The 17,076-nt window shown below is 40.0% G+C and overlaps 1 protein-coding gene across 2 annotated transcripts in view; it reads right to left on the reverse strand.

Annotated features, from left to right (window-relative positions):
* LOC112988740 (zinc finger protein 366) overlaps positions 1 to 5,152 on the reverse strand; it is a 36,414-nt gene extending 31,262 nt beyond the window's left edge. For both annotated transcript variants that reach the window (XR_003260612.2, XM_026109431.2), the window contains exon 1: positions 5,008 to 5,152. The gene's annotated coding sequence lies outside the window, so the exon portion shown is untranslated. The remainder of the gene's footprint in view (positions 1 to 5,007) is intronic.
* Between the last annotated feature and the right edge of the window lie 11,924 nt (positions 5,153 to 17,076).

The following is a 17,076-nucleotide window of genomic DNA, read 5'->3' on the forward strand; positions in this document are numbered from 1 at the left end:
CTCCATACTGGGAATGCCACACTGACACATTCTTTCTATGCAGAGAAATTAGGTGGCTTCTGTTCTTCATCAGGCCTCTGAACAGAGGATTGTATGGTTAATACCTGCTTGCTATAAGTTAGTATTCCTTGCAGTACAGCATCACCTAAAAATACAGCTAAAAATGTATGACCCTTCTCAGAGCCTTGCTTTCAATTTTAAATCAGTTGTACCTTTTCCTAATTTATTAGAGAAAAGTGATGTTATCAATATATGAGACTCGAGTTACTGTGTAGATTTTTGTAGCTGAATGCTAGGAACCTTCAGATTCAATGAACATTTGCATCTCTGAGTGTTCCCCAAATTCTAATGTTTCTAATAAGCATGAGCAAATGGCAAGTTGGATGTTTTCCGTTTTAATTTTTATCAATACTGACAAGTGGAATGAAGGTTTTCAGGAAATGTACTTTTTATCCTACCTGAGGTTTCATGGTTTCTTTAGACCAAATAAAAATTTATACACATGAATTCATGCATATCCACAAAGTGGAAGGAAAATGTGTTGGTGTTTTCGTTTTCATAGTTGGAGAGGGAACAGAGAAAAAGTAAAATTCCTCCTCAATTGAAATAATTAATAATGTGTCTTTCTAGTTTGTGAAGCAGGAAATAAGGAGGGAAAGTAAAAAAAATACAAATGACCATTTAGGCAAATATTCACAGAATTTCTTTCAGTAATCTTCAGAGCATGAAAATATCTTCTTTTAATATATGATTACCTAGCATATTTGTTTCCTGTGCCATTGGAAATCTTTCTAATACACTCAGCATTGTCGGTTTAGAAGGAACATGCTTTATTTTGCTTATACAGATCAGGGTAACACTAGTGTAAACCCATTTGTTTTATAAAACCAAGTCACATGGTATTAAGTTTGGTAGAAGTTAAACAAAAATTAAGTAATATTTCTCCTTGGATCATTAGTATTGTATAAGCCAGGCAAGAAAGACTGATCCTTGCCAGATAGATATAAAGAAAAATCAGTCATCCACCATGAAGCTCAATAAGTGTTCTAAATAACTGCTGAATATTAACTTAGACCTCTTGGTTAGCTGAAAATCTGAATATCATCCATAAAATTCTTCTGAAACTTTCACAGCAGCAAGAGCTGCATTCTTAGTTTCAGAACATCAGCTTTTCAACAAGAAAGAGGATAGCCCTGAGTTGTCTTTTTTTCAGACAAACTTTTTTTTGCATTGTTTCCTTCTTTTTAAAGGCTTTACTTTTTCCCACTATAATTCTTTCTTCTCCAAGCTGATATTTGTTCCTTTTCAGTGGTCTTCTGCAATGGGAAATAAGAACGCAAAATAATAATAACTCCTGCATTCAAGAAGAAAATGTTCATTTGGTTTTAAGGGTTAGCTAATTTTAAAAAATTGGTTGGGGTATAAATTTTTTAGTCCAGCAAATAAATGAATGATATTACTACTATCTGCAGCAACCTACCATGCACTTGCAATGTCTATTGGAAGGAGCAGTTTTCTTCGTTAAACCAATTGCTACTGGTGAACATGCATTAGCACTCAGAAACTGGCTAGTTTCTGAACAACTAGTAAGAGGCTATTTCTCCTTACAAACCTTTTCCTTACTTGTATCCTTGAACCATCGTAGCCCCCAAACCCTATTATATTATGCAGTATTTACTGCTTTTGTTTCTCGGCGTAAAATCCTGCTGACTTGTCTGTGTGAGTGGAGTGGTCTGTTCATATAGAAGTCTTTCTACATCATCCAGGTTTTGCAATATCAAAGACTGAAGCCAATATAAGCTCCATCCAAGGCAATCAGTACTCCTCTGTATGAGGCTTGTCTTGGGTTGTTACTATGATTCAGACATCTATGCTTCTTCCATTCTAAATACTGGTATATCTATCTGGCACCACTAGAAATGGCATCTAAAAGACATGGTGATCTGTGCATCTGCCGACTGCACATGGCACCTCTCCGTCCACCGGCATCTGCTCTACATTCTAGGCAGTACTAAGGCAAGGCTCGTATTGACGTGTTTGTTGGAAAGAATGAGCAAACAACAATAAGAAACTTATTAAAATGCAAAGACTAAATTATCCCATGGTCAAAAATCTATATTAGAAATGTCGGCAGGAATGTAACTCAGCTCTAGTATTCAGTATCCAAAACTCAGATTCTCAACAGTTGTAAATCAGTTTTCACCATTAAAGAATCTGTTCCTAAGTACAGAAAGACATCTGACTTTTCTCGAAAGACTTCTATTGCTGTCTGTGCTTTTTGGATCAGACCCATTAACTTTGGATTTCCATGGGCTACAACTGATTTCCCTATCATCCTCAACATCACTAGTATAGTTTTGATTTTATTTTTCAGAACAGAAGCAAAATCCATCTATAATTTGATTCATCATAATTCATAACAAAACAAATGAAAATAATGGCTTCAGATAAGCCTTTGGGAAAATGATAGCCAATATTAAATAATCAGAAATGCGTATACTTCCTGACTTTTACTTATTTATGCTACGTATACAAAGAAAGCTTTTAGAGATAGCAGTAGCAAGCTTTTAAGCAAAATAAACAAGGTCATCTCTCTATAGTCCTGATTAATGGCATCCATGAATTTTATTTTTTTAATAACATTGAAATGAATAACTGAAAACTCATTTCACATTCAGTTTGTGCCATAAGCTGGTAGTGGATCTATAGTCAAATCTGACATCAGAGAATATACCCTTTTCTGCTTGTAAATACCTCAGCAATGTAAGATAAGGGTAACATATCAGCCAAAAATATCCTTTTCCTGACCCCTCCAGCGAGATGTTAGTTGTTTTATTTACCATTCTATTAAACCATGTTACAGCTATCCTAACAATAAAATATACAATGTGAAAACAAATAAACTCCAAATGACTGCAAAAAAGTATTATTTGAAGGAAAAATGAAACTGAAAGGTCAAATCCAAGAACCAAGTTCAATGCTCAAGGTCTGTTTTTACTACCAAATTATTAAACACTGTTTTTAAAATGCATTTTCTCTGTGCATATTGTTGAGGAATGGATTTAGAAAAAGCATGTACTGCTTTTGTCCATCTACTATGACTGTAAGCATATATATTATTATTTATGTATTCAGATTATCTCCTTTTTACAATCTCTCAGAGAAAAAATTTATCATATACGTGGTCTAAATAAAGAATGCACTTATGTTTAGTATCTTCAAAAATGAAATCTGTACCTAAGCACTGCAACTGGCTCTTACCTAAATGGCAAACTGAACTTCTGCACTAACCACATCAAAACTTACAGGAGATTGCAATCCAGATGAATGCTTTGCTGTTTGAGCAAAATACCACAACAGAGTAATTTTGTGATTTTCAAAGACAGGGCTTAACTATTTTCAAATGTTTGAAAGACTTCTCGGTTTCTCACCTGAAGTAAAAAGTGGTTTTCCGGATGTTTGCCCCATGACTTTCAAATAGCTGTCCTAATTCTCTATTTAGTTTGAATCAGTACTTAGTCAGGTAAAGCACAAACCCATATGTCCCAAGTGAAAGATGTAAATGAGTGGTTTTCATGGCAACATCTGGCATTGTCTGGCTATTAGCAGACAATTCTTCGTAGGTAAATATCATCAGGTAGACCTAATAATTTGTATGAGACTTGACTCAGCTGCAACATTAAGCTACAGAGTTGTAGAAACTGGTTCATCTCTTTTGACAGAATGCATCTGCTGCTCTTAAAGCGAAGGGAATCTACAGCTTCCCCAGAAATCAGGCTAAATTTGGGGTAGATTACTCCTTCCTATGGAAAAACTTGCAGAAAGGTACCAGTCAGAGGGGATAAAAAGCCTGTGCGGGCAGTTTGCTCAGCGAGGGGGCCAGGGCAGAGGGCTGTGGGGGCAGCAGTCCAGCCTGGGCGCCTGGGTGGGAGCGGCTGGGGCAACTGGGGCTGCCTGCCTGCCCGCCCCCGTGCCTCCTGCCCCCGTGCCTCCTGCCCGCTGCTTGGAGCGCATCCCGCAGGGCAGCTCACGCTTCCGAGAGCTGCAGCTTGAAGCAAATATCGGTCCAGAAGATGATCAAGCTGATCCTCAAGTGATCAAGATGATCATTTTCTCTGTAGAGAAATGATCACCTGTTCTAATTCTTCTGCCTCTCTGCATTCTGCTTTATAAAAGTGTGGGAATTTTTCTCTTCAAGTGTGTGAAATATACTCTAATGTTCGGCTGCTCATTGTATGCGCCACTTCTGATAGTTCTTGTGTGTTTATGCCTGACATGGAAGACATTATGGGTATCTACAACAGTACAGGCAGTAAATAACATCTGAGTCCATCCTATTAACTGCTGCTGGTCGTCAACCTTGGTTGCGTACTATGCAACACAAACTGTTTTTTCTTATTTTTTTTCAAGCAAGAACCTAGAACTGTCTTAGCATGTCTTAAATGTCATTGTTTCCAGGCTAGTCATGTACACGCACGAGCAGAGATAAACACATGTGCACTCATAAACACAGTACCATTTCAAGAAAAAAAATGCTAGTAACTCTTCTCCCACTGCAGCACAGGTTGGTAGGCTGGTGCAAATTTCAGTAGTAGCAGATGATATATGAAATACATTAATTTGCATATGACACAGCTTCTTTCTGTATTTCAGCATTGACCCAGTGGAGGTTACTGAAATGTTCATGGTAAAGTCAGTGAAGCCCGTAACAAGATTCTGGTAAGTGAAATTCTGTATGCAAAATTCACAGCATATTAAGTTATGAATTTTATCAATCTCACTGGAAAACATTTTCTTGTCTGCATTGGTTAAATCACATACTGTTATCACTAGTATCCAAAAACCTGACCATAAATATCTATACCATAAATATACTGCTTGTCAATGCATATGATTACCTTTTTACCAGTTAAATGTATATCTGATAAATGCCTTTTCTGAATATAAAAACATATATATATTGCACTTCTAAAGAGTTAGCCATAAAAGCATTTTTACTTAACTTACCAATTGTTGCAGCTGGAAGGAATCTTGCCCTAAACCCTCTACCTGCTCTCATGTTGGTAATCTCTCTCTCTCTCTCTCTCTCTCTCCCCCTGTGCAGAGATTGCAGTAAACTTAGAAAACTAACAGGGACAGTGTTTCAAATGACTTAAGAAAGAGAACAGGAACAATCATTTCGTTCTCTTTTTTTCAGATGAGTACAGTACCTTCAGAAAGAAGGAAGGAAGGGAGGGGAGAGGAAGTCAACAACCCTTTGCTTTCCTGCAAAAAAATAAGGAAACAGCAGATAGCAATCTCGTTTTCTCTCAAACAAAATGTTTGGAAAAATAAATATAACCAAACCAAAAGGAATTCCTCAAGTATTATATCTGCATTATTGGCTTCATAAAAGCTACTTTACAGCTTGCTGTATGCAACTACATTAAAACAAATGAATTTCCGAGGTAGCGACTATGAATAAGACACCCATATCTTACGCAGAACAGCTAGCCAAAAGCTTGTACAGATAATGCAGGCTTTTACTGTAGAGAAGGAGCATAAATACATGTATACACATGTATCTCGTATATGCTCAAAAATCCCTCAAACCCCTGTTTGCTGTGATCACAAGAAAATAGATTGGGTATTTACAGAATGCTTTCAAATAGAAAGGAGGGAGTTAAGGGGGACTTCACAAAAATGGTAGGGATCATAGCTTGATACTGAAGTTGCAATAACAAGTAATTTGTCTCACAGACCTGCAATATGTAGAAGACATCCTGATTCATCCAAATGAAAAATACGTGCTCTATATTCTAGAACACATTTTATACTTTATAATGTTTCTTTCTTTCCCCATTAAACAAATTTTGACAAGCAGACACTGGCCAGCTGGTTGGAGTTATACTTGGAATAAATTTAGTCTATCATGCTCCACTGTGTTTTGTTTGCTTGTATATTTTCCTCCAGCTGACTCTATCATTTGAAGTCCGCTTATAGCGAGTAGAGAGTCACTTTTTGTCCCCACGGATTTCTTTTTGTTGTGACATTTTTTCCAGTAAAGGTCTTCACTCTGTCATGAGGGCTGTGTTTTCATTTAGCCTAGTGATGTGGTACCTAAGACAGTGCAGCTCATCAGTGAGCAATTCAATGTTGAGCTCTGTGAAAGACAGTTAAAAAAAAAAAAAAAAAAAGCTGTTTCAAATGGCCTCTCCTGTAAACTGGGAATCCAGACTCTGCTGTGGGAGTAATAGCTAGATGAATGCTGCTGAAATAAATTGACTTATTGCTACAAATCCACTGTTAACAGGAGGACAAGTTGGTATGCTGTCCCATAAAACCAGATTGTTATTTCCTTTATTGTACAATAATGAGAATTGATAAGCTGGCAAACCAACATAGAAAGTAGCTCTCTGGCATCAGTGTTCCTTCATGCAGTTCCTGGTACTATTTCCAGAAGAGGTCTAGCAATGATTTGATTGGAGAGGCTTTCATTTTATATTCAGCCTTGAAAGCTTTGATTATGGACATCAGTAGTTGACGGAGCACAGCAGGTGCTACAAGTGATTTCTGGAGATAAGACATAACCAGTGTTACCTACAATGAGTGAAGGCTTAACACATGGCGTAGATTTAAAAAGCAAAAGAATGCAATGAACTTAGGGAATATACCATAAATAAAGGACTTGTTGATTCTTCCTCAGGAATGGAGAGCTCAGTCAAATGGAGTCCTCGTGCATATGAAACACAGGGAAAGTAAAGAGCAACTGGGAAGCAACCAAACAAATGTATCATGCTCTCGGGACAGTGTAACAGCTGAAGAAAAAGTCCGACTTTGTTTTAAAGTTTTCCAGCATCACCACAAATTCTTAAAAATGATAGCGGTTTCCAATTTTTCAAGTTTTTTTTATTTCCATTCACCCAGATGTGCCAGGTTAATGAAACCCTAAATACTGTGATCAGATATCTTTTTTTTTTTGTTTTTCTCTCCATTGGGAACACATTGGAGAAGTTTAGTTGAAAACCTAGAGTGCCCAGGTTAGAATCATTCTTATATAAGCCACTGCAGGTCTATGATAGTCTTTGTAGTCCTCTATGAAGGACTGGATCTTCATTGTCACAGATGTCTCTTTACTTCTTCAGAGAGCAGATTTCACTTACTTATTGAGGTATTGCAAAGCTAGGAAGCTGGCCACTTACATCCACGTGGCAGCTGGTTATAAGCTGACTTTAGTAGCCCTCTTCCTTCAGCGAGGAGAGCAGGAGCTGAAAGGTCTTTGATAATCTGCCTGAGGCTGCACTGACAGCAGCCTTTCCAACACTCAAAGCTGGAGCAACTTGTGTCCTTGAACAACTGCTGTTGCCACTGTCTCAGACCATGCCAGGATGAAACAGGAGGACAAAGAGTAACTGTCTCCAGACAGTACTCCTGCCAGTGGAATTGCGGTTCTGCAGCAGACCAAGTGTTCAGGATATACACGGTTGCTCTGTCCAAGGCCAGATAGAGTAATCTTGCTTCCTAGGGTGCGGGGGCGGTGGTGCCTGACTTCCTCTTACTTCTGGCCATCCCTCACCGCTGCTGCCAGACAGTCACAGCGCAAGGAGGAAGGAGCATTGAAACATGAAAGATCATTGCTTATGCGATTTCTGACTATGGACAAATAGAAGCATGGCCAAAATCATTGGTCTCTAGAGTCATGCAGACTGAGCCATATTGGATGTTATTATTTATGATATTTAACAAAGCTTTTAAGGAACATGTTCATCTGGTTTTAGAAGTGTTTCTGGAAGAAGGTTTTTCATCTTTTTTCACTCTTCTCGTATCAAAATGAATCCACAGGCACAAATTCAGAAAAGTATAGTCCAAGCCTAAATGAAGATAACCAAACAACTTAAGTGTGGCTGCTTCCCAGGTGCAGTAGGCAGTCTCTGTAAGGCAGAAGAGTGTCATATCTATGGTCATGGTCAGAATGGAGATGGAAGAATTTACTATTGCCAGTCTGTATGATCTGGCTGGATCTTCAGCCATTTTCCCAATAAGGAATAAATTCTGTTTCACAGGCTCTTTCTGATGATGTCAGGGATGTTCTCTTATGTAAAAAATAAGAATGAAGTAAAACATGTTCAGCATGATAGAAACAAGGAGGGAAGGGTTTCAAACAGCAGTCTTTGTGCAACTGTCCAATATAGATAGAGGAGGATGCAGAGGTAAAGTGAAACACTGTCGCTGCTTCAGTTAACCTGAGAGAATGAGACCAGATGCAAAAAAAGAGACAATTACTGGTCTGTTTGATTGTTTCAGGACAACAGCCGAAAAGAAAGAAAAAAAAAGATGAGTATTGTCCTTCCAATCTACTGTATACCCATGGTATTTTAACAGAGTTAAAATTATACAGTTCTCACTTAGAGATATAAAAACTGCAAGGAGACCTAATTGTTTTCCATCAGTCACTCTCTGCTACGCCTTCTTGGCTTCTTTTCTGCATTACATGTTTACTGTAGACTGTTCAGGAATGAGCTGGCAGAATGCTAATGGGATCAGAGACATGCAGGGATGAATCTAAAGGGCTTCCCTCCTGTGCTGCAGTGTGGGAAGAATGTGGCTCTGGTTACCAATAGTCAGTTATTGTATTGCCATTTGCTGCATGGTTTTGTATTAAGCCTGCATATATTGTTGTAAGTAATGTATTTCAGGGGTTTTTTTTATTATTGAAGTCATACTGTAAGTAATTCATTTAGTTTCTCTAGTTAGAACATACTAGAATATTAGAAAATATTTTGAATGTTTTATACTACTACCTGTCTTTCATGATCATTATACGGTCAGAGTATTCTCAGGGCTATGTGCTTGTGCAGATAGATTTAACATTCGGTGTATCTGTGTCAATCTGTTTTGATTTTTGACTCAGATAGTATCTAATTGACTTTTTAATGGATTAGTAGCATTTGCAGACTGTAACTTTCAAATCAGCCTCATTCGCTTATTGTTTTGGGGAGAGAGAGGTGAAAATTTGTTTTAAAAATGATTTAAAGAGAGTAGCTTTCCTGGCGATAAACACCTTAATATAATATAAAGTGCCCTTTATAACCCATCCTGGGCCAAATTCATTTCTTGTAAATGACATTGGCTGCAGTCATTTAAAGACAGGCTTTTCCTGTACCTTGTATGTAATCATCACAGCTACATTTATTAAAACAATACCATCAAAAGCTATTTTAAAATAAGATGGTATAATTAAGAGGATGTGTTTTCATCTTTTAACATACAAAAAGCTATGTGCGCTGGATTGTGAGCCCTGTTCAGGTCAGAAGTAAAAGAGAACTTGGCTTTGGTCAGTATGTTTGAATTTGGTGTCACGTTTGAAGATCTGTAACAAGTGGAAAGTTGCCAGCTATCCATTAAGTTTTTTGGTGGTGCCTCAAAACTAGCCATCTGACTGCAGTAAACACTGCAGTTTTATCTGTACTTAGACTGGGAAATTAATGTAGCATTTGCTGTGGTCTGTCTTGGTGATGTTACTTGTTCAAAGGTGTTCATATACTCTGATGCCCAGTAGTGTACCTTAAAACCTGAAATTACTTACCCTATTTACAAGTTTAGGCTAGACATGTGGTGTTGTAGAATGTGTGGCTCTTCAGAAACTTTCAAAAATATCAGGAAAAGCACGTCTGTATGCTTTTCCCTATGCAGTGATGCTCCTTACCTTGTTAGCGCTGATAATACAATAGTATTTCCCCTGGAAGCCTGCCAGTAAATTTCAAGATGAATTTCAAATAAATATGAATATATCTAATAATTGTTATCAGTTTGCAACTACAGTCTTGCTCATTTTAGTTTTTTTAGTCACCAGGCATGGCTAATGTAGTCTTTTATTTTATGTGAAATAAAATAGTAGTAATGAAAATGTGGTAGTGAAATAAAATGGTAGTAATGATTTTGTGAGAAATACTTTTGTCCTTTAGCTTGTGATATTTTTCGAAAGTATTTGGTATTGGACAGATTTTGCTTCTGGTGAAATGCAGTGGGCACTTCACAAATGCCCTTTCTGAGAGCAAAATACAGCTACTGAGGAGCACCCTTGAAAACCCATGACCAGTGCTACAAAGCAGTGCACTTCTGATTTATAGCCAATAAGCTATAGATGCAGGACAATGTTCCACCCTTGGGAAATCAGTCCTCCACTGATCATTGCACCTGTGTGAATGATGATAAGTTGTGACTCTTAGTCTTTTTTAACCATTCTGTGCTATAGAGAAGGAAGAAAGAATCCTCCTACTCATGGCTGGGTTGCTGGGTTTTTTTGGCTTGGGTTTTTTTGGAGGAGGGTGTTTTGTGCCTTGACACTTGAGAAATATTAGGCAAAGCAAAGGCTGTACTCCTGCAGTCATTGTTCACCCAGTGTTCCCATTGACTGCTCTAAGACTTCCCCATAAAAGAAGATAATTGTGTTAGGTCCCACAAGTATTAAATGCTATGAGCAGTACTCAGACAATGCAAACTAATTGACTGTATGTGACAGAGTATATGGTTTGACACATGAGCTCACAGGAGTTCAGAGAAGTTATCAATAAATAAAAAGTGAGTGTTAAGACAGCTAGCCAAGAATAACTAAGGGAAAAGAAAAGCAGAGCTCTTAGGTCTGTTAGATTTCCTCTGTTCTTCAAAAAGTTTAAAACGTTTTGGTTTTGGTCCTTCTTTATTTTAACGAAACGCTTTCTGGGACTGCTATTGTTCTGTAGAAGAGCATTCGGTTATAACTTCAAGCACAGGAAAAAACCCCATTTACAGGAAAAACCTCAGACTACACCAGAAGTCTTGCCATTGGGATTTCTTCAGCTATACATTTCCCTTTTGCTCATCAGGGCTCCTCACTTTGGTGCATACAGCAAAAGGATTCCCTGATGCAACATTGCTGGTGGTCATTCTATATATGCATAACGCCAGAATACCCCTTTTAAGATGTTATTACCCAGCAAGCAGTGTTTCACAGTTCCTGAACATTTCTGGAGAAGCTGTGTGTTGTGGCCGATTACAGGGCTATTTTGTGTGTGGTTTATTTATTTTTTAAAGTCAGTTGAGATATTTGACTAGCAACATTTGGTCTCAAACAACTGACTTCCTAGAGAGGAGGATGGAAGGAAAATGAACAGAACGCAGTTACAGAACAAGTATTGTCTCTGGACTGTTAGGCTTGCATGATCGTATGATGATTTTTCTGCACTTTTTGTTTCCTGGCAACTATGTAGACTTGAATGCTGGATGTTTTGTCTTGCTGCTGGAGGTTAGAGCTTTGGAAAAGGGCTGCAGCTGAAGCTCTGTTCAGAGTCAGCATCCACATACTGTTTGCTGCCTTTCACTGTCTCCTTCCAAGAAGAAATCCTTCATATAACTTGCTGTTAGGTGTAATTACTTTATACTGCTGCAGGTCTTCTAACTTCACTGGATTGGTTCTTTCCTTCTCACTAATGGACATTATGATCGGGCCCTTTCCATAGGGATAGATTAGCCCACTAAAGCAGCATTGCTGGAAGTGCTGCATGGTTTCGTCCTCCATTGCACTGTCCTGTTGAGAGACTTTCCCACCAGTGCAAAGTGAGTCTAAAGCACTATTGGACCTCAGTAACAATCTCTGAACCCAATTCCTTTTCTTGTGCTTTTTTGCTAAGGCTTAAGTTTCAGAACAAGAGAAAATCAAAGTCTTTGGCTGTGTAAGTTCCCTAGTCTCTACCCTTGGCTGCACAGCCTGCTGCCCAGCCCTGACACACACTCTACCTCTGTTGCTTTTCCATATAGGAGAAAGACCCAAGAAAACAGTGATAAAGTGAATCCAGATATAAGCCCTGAACAGAAACTGCAGTGAGCTCCAGTAGGTGCCAGTTTGGGAGAAGTCACCTAGCAGCTGAACAGAAAGTCAGCCTACGTATGGCATTGGCCTTTTCAGTTTGTCATAAGGCATCTGACAATGAGTAGGTTAAAAATCTGGGGAAAGAGAAAAGGAACCCAAACGAGCTCCTGAATCATCCCTTAGCATGGCTTATGCCATCAGACGAGCCTGTTGTTCAGTTCTCAGATGTGTTATTTGTCATTGTTCTGTTTGTCTGAAACCACCTACACTGCAAAGATTGTTGGGTTTTGTAATAAGACAGCCTACAGTCACCAGGCAGTGAGCGTGAAAAGGGGAGAAGGAGAGACTGTATGTTCTGTGCTTGGCAGCTGTCCCTGTCCATAGAGGTTATACTGGCACGGTATGTGCCCAAGTGATTCCAAATCAAATAGTTAACAAATAACTAATACAGAAGGAAAAGATTTTTTTTCTTCTTTTTCTTAAAAAACTCTATAAAGCCATAGTTCAGGTTGTGGGAGTGAATCAATACTCTCAAGACAGTACTGTAAATAGTTGTCAGTAGCGTGCAACTGGTAGTGAAATTATTTTTGTGCTCAACTGCAATATTGCTTCTGTTAATTTTCAACATGAAAAGTTATGTGCATTCAGATTTTTATAATGCATGGCAAGATTGATTCCAGCCTGCCCTGCGTAACTATGAAGATGTTAATCTCTTATACCAGCATGAACTCAGTGAAGTCAACTGAAGTATTTTGGATCTACTGAGTATTTTTGGATTTACTGTGCTCCTTGAGCATTGCAAAAACCATCACCAATTTAATCATTGTTCTTCTCTGCATTTCAGGAACGTATGTCAATGAAGGTTTTTTTCTACTAGTACCATTAATCTGAGAATGCTGCTGAGCAGAGAGAATATTTATAAGCAGTCTCAGATGTCACAAGTTTTGTCTCTGTTTCCAATTTGCAGGTTTTTTTCAAAAAGGAGCTCTCAAAACAATGGCCCAGGCACTTTCCATACAGTTCAGGTAAGGAATGCGGGTATTTATTTTAAACTGCAGAAGTGACATGGAACAATAAATCCAAGTTTTCTTTGGCTGCTGAATTGATTTCTTTTTAACAGGAAATTGTTAGATCACCTGTGAAACTGTTCCTTCTTAGTATTCTTGTCTTTAAGTCTGATGAGCAAAAGATTAAAGTGCTAAAACTCCAGTGTTGTTATATGGGCTTTGTCTCCCAAATCATGTGCATTCCAAACACGCAGCCTCTGAGTGTTGCTTTTGTATGCAAAAGGAATGTATATTCAGGCTTCTGACACGTCTCCTCCTGGTCAGTCTGGATGTCTATTTTTTCACAGTGATTGAGCTCACAGAAAAGCTCTGTGCTGTTGCAAGTATCTGCCAGTTCTGGTGTGCGTGAGGAACTCTGGGAGCAACATGCCTGCCCTTCCAGCTGCTGGTCTAGGCAGGGATTATTTTGAAGAAGCTAGCTGGATTTACTGAAATGACTGTTTTTCATGCAAAGTCTACTTTCAGGATGAAACCAAATCAGAAACTGAATGTCTGATTCTGGCTATGTCTTGATTTTCTTCACTCTAAGTAAACAGTGTGATTCCGGAGTCATGCTGGAAAAAACCTGGAGCATTAAATGTCCCAGATGAGGGACAGGGGAGATCCCACAAGGGGAATGAGAGGTTTTTGCTGATGAGAGAAATAAAAGGTAAAACTGTTTAATAATAGGCTTTAATAAACTGTTTGATAAAAGGTTTAAAACTGTTCTGATTCTGTTTCAGAACCAAGGAAACAGATTCTGCCTGGGTGTAAGTTGTCATATAGCAACTTACAACAGCAGGGAATATGCAATAATTTGGAGTGAAAGAGAACAAGAACAAAATTCAGGTTCCTTAATAGCCTGTCTGAAAATCAGCAGGGTCAATGTAGCAAAGAAAAATACCAGAATTTGATCTTTAACTCAGAACACAAATCAAGTCATTCTGCAAAGGGAGTTAAGCTCAGGCAAAAATTTTGCAGAGAGAAGGGAGGATGTGCTTGTAAGAGCACATGATTTGGATCTTTTTCCACAGGATGGCATTTTCAGAAATGTACACTAAATGTAATTCAGCACAGGATAATGAAACACTCAGAGAAGCAGATAATTTTCCAGGGACTAGAATCACTGGCGACTTGCGTCGGTGTCATACGAGGGCTGAACCGCTCCTTTGGCATGCGTGTCGAGGGGGAGAAAGCAGGCATCATGGGACAGCCAGAAACATTCATAGCAAATTCAGTTCACCTTTTTTTGCATTAGCAAATCTAGGAGTGTTTGATTTTTGAATTTCAGTAGTGTTTTTTCAAGTCAATATATTCTTCATTATTTCTCATGTTGGCTTACTGTTTCCTTTCATTCATTTCAGAAAAATTAGATTGATCAGATACACTGTTCTTATAAATCAGGTTTGGTATCATTTATTAGTTCGTACAAAAACCAAACCAAAAACTGTCTCTCAGTAACACTTTAATCCAAAAGATATTTCCATAATCTTTAGGTTTTGTAAATCTTTATTTTTTTTGTCTTTGAGAGCAGTAAAATTTGCATTTGAACTCCCTGTCAATTACTTTTAACATTTTTATTGTGAAGAGCACACTCTTAGAACTTCTTTATTGCACTAATAAAAAAACAATTCACAGATTATGAAGACATTTTTCTTTCCTTTTTATTTCCCTATAGCTGTCTGTAACATAGATTCCCTTTTCATCTTTTTTGCCAGTAGCTGACACTAAACCAGATATTTGGAAAGATCAACCACACAAAGATGTTGTATGTGTTAGCACTTGATAATTTGTTCCTATAATCCACTAAACAAACAGTCCTCTTACTCTCTGGTGTACCTCATCATTCTCACAAGCTTAATAAAATATAGTATCACTACAGGATAAGATTTGAAGCACTTTGCAGTTGTAAGACAGATCACATCTTATTGGAGAATAAAGCAGGAGCTAAACACATCATAAAAATATCACACATTGCTGGAAATGACTAAAAGTGTTGTTCTGCTAGTCTTGTTATTTTATTCTCTATGCCTTCATTATAACATTCCTAGCCTCAAGGGTCCCTATGCCATTTGCTTCAGAGATAGGAAGGGTTCGAGTTTTGCTGTCCAAATGCACGGGGCAGAGAACAAATGGTGGCAAGCGTGTGGCGATGGTAGTCAATGCTGGGGAGCCCTCGTCCTGCCTTGGCTCCTACCGCTCCTGTGCGGGTGGTGGGGGCTGGCTCAGCAGCAGCAAAAACTTTGCAGGCGTTCTGCTTCAGGCACCAGCTATCAGCTCCTGCCCTTCGAGCATGACTCAGAAAAGCAGAGTCACGCATTGTGCAGTTGTGCAGGCTGAGTATTTTGGGCCACTTTGGGCTTTAACGGAGGGAGACGGCACTGAAGAGCCAAGTCTGGGAGCCTGAGCTCCCTGCAGAGTTAATGGGGAAAGCGAGGGGGAGGTACTCAGAAGGCTAGTCAGAGCACATATGCTAGATGCCTAAAATTAGACAGTGTGAATACATCTCTTGGGCATCAACACTGCCTCAGATAAGCACTAATTTTCTGTGGAGCGTCCTGGGATTGATCGCCACTGGGAGGAGAAGCCGGGCTGTTGGTGCAATTCTGCTCAAAGACCTCCTCTTTCCTCTCGGTAGGCAGCATTTGGGGTAGCCGCTCCCCTCTGGAGCTGGCCCCAGAATGACTCTATGACCTGGGACCCCCTGAAACATGAGGAAGAGCATGATAGGACTTGGTGCATAGACACCCAAGAACATCGTAGTGTGCTCCCTGGTGCTGGCAGTCACCCTTTTGGGGGCTGGGATGAGCTCCCACTGGTGGAGGGTATGAAAATCAAGGAAAGAGCTGCGTCACCTAGGGCACCTGGGCTACTTTTATATATCCTTTGCTGCTTGCCAGAAGGATGTTGGTTATGGGCTGTCATCAGGCCATAAAACAGCCTTTGGGGCAGGAATGGTCCCACTAGTTGTGCTTAGGTATTGGGGCTCTGAGAGTAAACAAATCTGCCCGCAGCAGTGATTCGTTCATCCCAAGGCAGAGGAATAGTCTCTGTTTGCCAGATCACGTAGAAACCTACTTATCACCACGCAGCACTTAGTGGGAGGGAACGCACTTGCTTTATCCCATCAGGGATGAAGTAGTCAACTATAATATTTTGACATGGTTATGAAAGGGAAAGAAAAAACAAAGCAATTAAATGCTATGTCTTTGCCTACCTGAGCAGTAGCCACACAGACTGACGCAAGGGACGTGACAGACGCGTGGAGGGAAGGGAGCACAGACAGGACAGGGCCTTTTTTGCCAAGAACAGTGCAGCCTTGGCTCGGCCTAAGCCAGCTGCCAAACCACCCCCTCAGTACCACGGGCGGCTGCCAGGCCTGGGTTTTGCTCCCAGGGTATCTTCAGCTGTTTAATCTGAAGACAGTCGGGGTTACCCTCCTGCCCTGTTGAAAGGTGCCTTGCAAAACTGATGGGGGCATCTTGCTTAGCTTGCTGGAAAGGAGGGGATGTCTTGTGCTGGCTGTGTCTTTGGCAGCAATATGGGCCCTGCTGCCCTGTCGTCCCCCCTCCTCCTCCCCTCGCCACAGGCAAGGCAGCAGTGCACACCAGGCACATGGGGGGAGCGAGGGCAGCAGTACCTTGAGCAGGCTTTGTCACCAAAAAGGAAGCCACAGACTCAGGAATCAACTTGCTATAGGGAGGCCGTGGTATCGCATTGGGCGGGGGTGAGCAGGGCAGCCAGGGGAAGGTGATGTTCAGCCCTTCACCTAAGGGCCGTGTTGCCCTGCCGAGTGCTCACATTGCCCTGCCGAGCGCTCGCCTCGACAGCGCCCACGCCGTGGCTCCCGGCCTGCCAGGCCTGGCACCCCCACTTCTCTTGGGCAAGGCGAGGGAGCACAAGTCTTATTTTACCCCTAACCTGAGCTTTCTTTCTAGTTTTCTGTTATGCGCATTGGCACATCTCCTGGAAATGCAGGGAACTCCCCTCCCTGCCCTCTCAGCCTTTCTTAACTTGCATAGCCATTGGTTTCTGCTGTTATTTCAGATTCCTGCCACCTTTATTAGCTTTCTTGCAAGCCACAGTGGTTTTCAATTCCACATCATATTTTATATGATGCATATTTTAAAAAAGGGAAAAAAGTAAGTTGCTATTCACCTCATCATATGTAGCTTTTTCCAGGTGAAGGCTAAACATGATATC

Source organism: Dromaius novaehollandiae, chromosome W (assembly GCF_036370855.1).
Source record: "Dromaius novaehollandiae isolate bDroNov1 chromosome W, bDroNov1.hap1, whole genome shotgun sequence".
NCBI lineage: Eukaryota > Metazoa > Chordata > Aves > Casuariiformes > Dromaiidae > Dromaius > Dromaius novaehollandiae.